Genomic DNA, 5907 nt, shown 5'->3' on the forward strand with positions numbered 1-5907 from the left:
GGATGGTGAAGAAATCCAAGTGTAGGAGCTATAAAGGGGGCTATGAACACCCCTGTGCCTGAAGGGACAAGGCCAGGGCCCTTAACTCACTCTGAACTTTGGTAAAGAAAGGCACTGCCAGCCTGCAGGCTGGCAGGGAGGGAATCTAGGCCATAGTACTCTGCTCTCCCTCTTTCTCTAGTCTACTTGTGTCCTAGTGGTGCCTCCCATAAGCTGTACTGGCATTCTACCAAATGCCAGAAGGTGAGGGGTTTCCAAGGCAGCTTCCAGGGCTCAGAGCAGGATAGGAAAGGAAGAAGATTGGACTGGGAGAGGCAAATTAAGACTTCTGAGTGCACTACTACACAGGGATGCTTCTCTGAACCTCAGTCCTTGGGAAGAGTCCTGCCTCCACAGGTCAAAGACAGCAAAAAAACAATAATAAGTCTCTCATGCCAGTCAATGTGGAGCCATGAAGGCATGGCACAGGGAAATAAAGTGCAGCTCACAGCACAGAGCTGAATTTCTCACTACCCACTGCATGAGTGTTATCCTAGTCTGGCCAACTTGTGTATGATAAAAGGGGGCAGACAGAAACTCTGTTCCAATCACCTCAGGATCAAAGGCATTGTGTTGGGACTTTTCTGCTTTGGTACAAAGATCACTACTGGCGTTCAAGCAGAGAGTTGCTGGTGTTTCAGATGAGTTTTTGTGGGTCTTTGAGAATTAAAAACAGAAGGGGGAGGAAGGGAATGCATGCGTGCAGGAGCATGTTTGCTATTTACGAGTTCTTAGAAATCAATGCCACTTTTCAAATAAAGACAATCCCTAAGTGAAGGCGGCTTGGCCATCCTGCTAAGGCACGTCCCTCCTATCTATGCCCTGAGCACAGGCATCCTTGCTTTGGTCCTAAATCTCTCCCCCAGGGCGGAGATGCCCCAGTAGGCTTCTCCAGCCCACCCTAGCCTTCCACCCCAGCCTTCCATCCCTGCCTGAAGTTTCAACTTCAGCTTCCACTGAGCCCCCATCGTCTCCCTGATTTGGTCATATTTCCTACTTAGTTTAAATCAACAGTCTGATTTTATCAACAATAATGCTTTATGGGGGTTTATTTCTTCAAACAGACTGTGCTCCTCTTTGCTATAAAGTTAATTTTATGTTCTTTGTTCACTTTCCTAATCTGCAAATTACATCCTCCTGTTCCCTGATTGCTTACTATTGGAAAAACAGGCCCTCTTTGCTTCCAGTTTGAATATTCTCTGCCTTATCTTGATGACCCTAATCTTTCTCCCCGGACCAGCCTCTCAAGGCAGCCATGAGTAACAGGCAGGGTGCAGCCTGTTCACCAGCACAGACCTTGTGTGGCTGAGTGGGCCAGGGCTGCATACCTCCCTCCTCTGCTGGCCTTTTTTTCTTCCCCAATCGTTTTTTTCTCAAAGTGTGGGAAGAGGGTCAGTTGCAGCAGGAAGGATTAGAAATTCTGGGAGCCACTCCATGCTCTCAGAAAGTCCTAGTGGGAAGACGGAGAACTTCCGACACTCAGAGAAACAAGGACAAACGCTTCGGAGGCTGACGCTCCGCTGATACCACATGAAAAATGACCTGACTCTTTTGTTGGAAGTGCCTGGAGGGGGAGGGGCTACAAAAGGAAGAGAGATCACTGGGAATGGTGAAGGGAAAAACAGAATCAGTTCTTACATGATCAGGATTTTTAAAGAGGATGGGGAAGAAATTACCCTGCTATCAGAAACGTCAAAGAGAATTAAGCATGTTCCGCATAGAGGGAAGGAAGGAGGGAGAAACTGGCCAAAAATTAAAAAGACAGAGCTAGAAGGGACCTTAGCAACCCCCATGCTTTATGGAGGAGAACACCAGGTTCCCTCAACCAGACCCTGAGTTCCAATAATAGCAACAGAGTCACAGCATTGATGATAATAATGATAAGTGATATTTGTTTACTGTTATTTACCAAACCAATCCACCATCTTACTGTTGCTTACCATATGCCATGTTCATTTCCATCTCCAGGTCTCTATCTTCTCAAAACTCTTAAAGCTAGTATTTCTTGTGTGTTGTGCACTGGACGCTGTTTAAATGCTTTACATGTCTTATTGCATTTAATCTTCCAAAAACAATTCCAGGCGGTAAGTAGAGTTATCATCTCCATTCCACAAGTAGGGAAACTGAGACACACAGAGGTTGATAACCTGGTGATGGTCACAGGTAGGAAGAAAGAGCCAGGATTCAACCAGGTCTGTCTGTCTTATGAACCCACATTCAAAAAATATTTAGGGAATCACTATGTGACTCTTGAATTGGTATATTATTCACACAAACCTCATTCCTGCTTGAGTCTCAATGCTCTAGTTTTCTGGGGACATTGCTGTCTGTCTAAACCCCTCTAGGCTTCCCAATTTGGGGGCAGAGTCTTCTTTTGATACCCTAGGCCAGACCAGGCCAAAGGTGGAGTAACTCTATAAAGGGCCAGATAGTAAATATTTTAGGCTTTGCAGAACACATATGGTCTCTGTCACCATATTCTTTGTCTCTTTGTGTTCTTTGTTTTCATTTTTGTTTTTTACAATCTTTCAAAAACATAAAAAGTCATTCTTAGCTTGAGAGCTCCCTCTGACCTTGTCCTGTACCCACAAACCTTAGAGTCATGCTTTAAATGTTCCTTTCCCACCACCTGTCCATCATAAATATCTTTAGGTTTGGGCTGCGTCTCAAAATACCCCCTAAATTTTTTCCAGCTCCCCCCATCCCCAGTCCAGTTCCTTACTATCTCATGCATGCTCTGGTCACCAAAATGGTCTCACCTACTCCCCAAAGCAGCATACCTATCACTGTTAGATCTGTCCTCACAAGCAATCATTCCCTTGCTAAAATACCTTCAAATCTAAGCCCATGACTCTGCATTCAAGGGCTGATTCTCCAAACATACACACATACATACACACAGGGTTATCTGGTCTTTAACAATAATACAGACAGGAACAGTTAACATTTAGTGAGCATTAATACGAGCTAGCCACTCTGCCAGCAACATGCATCATCTCATTTAGGTCTCAACAGAACCCTGTGAGACAGGTGTGATTATAAGCTCAGTTTTACAGATGAGGCTCGGAGACATTAAAGAATATATGCTAGTTCACACAGTCAGATGGTAAAACTAGGAACCGAATTATGGCTGTCAGACTCCAGGGGCCCTTTCCTTAACATCCATCTTTCACTGCCTTTAACATGTCTCCCCCTCTGCCCTCCCACGGCCAGTCCCACCAAGAAACATCCTCAAAGGAACCCTTGATTCAGGAGACAGCAAGAAGTCACCCACATGATACACATCTCAGCTCTTGCCCCCCAAAGGGAAGCAAGTGCCCTGGAAGAGAAGCCGGTGCCTCTGAACTTAGAGCACCATAAATCGAGCAGGAATGACCCTGGGTACAGACAGCAGGTTCCATCTGATGTCCCTAGTAGCAGTCTGCCTGCCAACAAGTGGGCAGCTCAGAGCAGCTGCATTTCAAAGCAGCAGACCAGGGCAAGCTACCAATGTGTGGACCAACCACTCCACAATTTGCCTAAAAGCCACACTGTGTTTCCTGGACTATGGCCACAGGCCAAAACACACACATTCCTGTTTTTATGACTATAAGGTAAGCATTCTTTTAATGGTTCCTTCCCTGTTCCCTCACTCTCACTTGTGTTGCTTTGCTTCTTCCACCTCCTCGCTGCTCTGCTCTCTGCCTCCCTTGCTTCACCCTCCTGCTTCAAAGCTTCCTCACCACTGTCTCACTCCTTGCTTTCCTGCAATGTCCCCATTGCAGTGGCTTTCCCTTCCTTTCAGGCCCTTGGTTAGGTTTTCTCTAATTACTACACTTCCTCTCCTTCTGTTTTCCTGTTTGCCTGGCAGAGCGTCCTTCCCCTGCCTGTGCAGATTCCCGGCTTTAGCACAGACTTGAAAGCTCCACTCCAGCTTTCTTGTCTTCCCCTTTCCCTGCTTGGTCCACTCTCTCTCCTCCACTGCAGCTCCTCTACATGGTCCTTCCCTTTCTTTCTGGACACCTGGTCCCTCATGTCTCTCTTGCCCTTCCCCACCCTCTTCACCCTTCACCTCTGGTCTTTGTTCCCTTGTCTCCTGTCTTTCCTCAGCCCTCCCCTCCCTCCTCTTGGGTCCCCTCCTGGTTTCCATACTCCCCCCCCCCCCCCACTTATCTTTGTTTTCCTTCCTTCTGGCCGCTGATAGAGTGGGAGTAGTTGCAGGCTGCAGCCCTGATTTCACAGGCAGACCCGGATGGAGCCAGCTAACATTGCCCAGAGAAAGGGAGTCTCAGTCCCTACATGCAGTTCCCACCCCTTACACACAGATTGGAGTTGAACTTTAAGGGTTCAGTATAAAGAAAGTACCCGGAATTTGAGGGATACAGCTCAGCTAGCAGAATGGAGAAAGGACTATTTTTCCCCCAACTGATCTCCTTTAAATCAAGGTCAAATACCAGAGCCAGGACACGTCATTTTTAAGCTGCAGCCTTAGGGTAGAACCCCAGTGACCATCCCTACACACACACACACACACACACACACACACACACACACACTTCACTTCTTATTCACTTTTATTAGGAGCAAAAGACCCTGTGACTTTTCAGATGAAGTGTGTGAAACACCCATACAGCAAAATAAAAACTATAAAGGAAACCAGAACCACCACAAAAGGAGATGTTGCTGCCCCAGGGAAAGGACCCTATTCCATCCCTTCTACCTCTTCCCCATCAATTCTTTTCAACTTCAGTTGTTCCTGTTTCCTGGACTGAGTCCCCAGTGGAGCAGAGCTAGTGTCTTTCCTTAGAGGACAGCGCCATCTAGCAGGTGAAATGCCAAACCCTTAGCTAGGAGCTGAGAAGAAAATCACCTACCCCAGGCTTCCAGCTTCTCTTTCTAACTCTCAGCCAGTCAAACCCCAACGATCTGAAACAACAGTTTAACCTTTGGCTTTGTTGGAGCTTTTAGTCCATTTCCAAGCATGCCTATTTCTCCAGTACCCGATTTAGTTTCAGTTTGTGGCCTTCGTTCCTAGAAAAGGCAAGGAAGTTCTAGGTAAACCAACAGGCTCTGCCTGATGCTGGGGAACTGCAGGTGACTTCTCCAAAGCAAACAAATTGGAACGTCTTAAAGATATATCTGCAGAACTGCTCAGGCCACCTCTGGAATTCTGTGGCAACATTTGCTATTCTTTCCTTTTTTTCCAATTGTTTCTTCCTCCTGCCTTCCTCCCTTTCTTTCACATGTATTCAGTGCCTGCTGTATACCTGGCACTATGCTAAGTTAATTAAGAGACAGTTCCTCCCTCAAGTGTCCCACAGTCCAATGGACTCAGATGTTAGACTCTCAGATTTGCAGGATGTCTGACTCGGGATAAGGACTTTGTATTTCTGGCTGTGCTAAGGGTCTATGGAATAGAGAAGAGAAGACAGGCTTAAGATACCCACCACCCCCCCCCCCCCCCCCACACACACACACTTCTACCTCTATCAGAGCAGCTTTATTTTTATCTAGGTTTTACTTATTCGATGTCTGCCTAAATTTTATTTGAATAAAGAATTTTGATGCTTGTGAAGAAGTTTGAAAACATCTGCTTCAATCTAAATGTCTCCCTCTACAGATGAGGAGCATGAGGTCCCAAGAAATTCAAGGACTTACCCAAGCCCATAGAACAGGGGAATAGCTCTCAACATTCTCCTTTCCTAGCTCCTTAACATTAAAATCCAAAACTCAGCAGGTCTTCAAGGCCAGGCTTCTACAAAGCAAATGAGTACAAAAGTAAACTGGTCTGATTATTTTGTATTTTTGTTTGTTTCTCGCCTGCCAGATTCCGTGTAGGCAAGGATGGTGTATGATTCTGCTAGGGCTACCACAACAAAATATCCTTCA

The sequence above is a fragment of the Lynx canadensis genome, chromosome A1 (genome assembly GCF_007474595.2).
Source record: "Lynx canadensis isolate LIC74 chromosome A1, mLynCan4.pri.v2, whole genome shotgun sequence".
NCBI classification, from domain to species: domain Eukaryota; kingdom Metazoa; phylum Chordata; class Mammalia; order Carnivora; family Felidae; genus Lynx; species Lynx canadensis.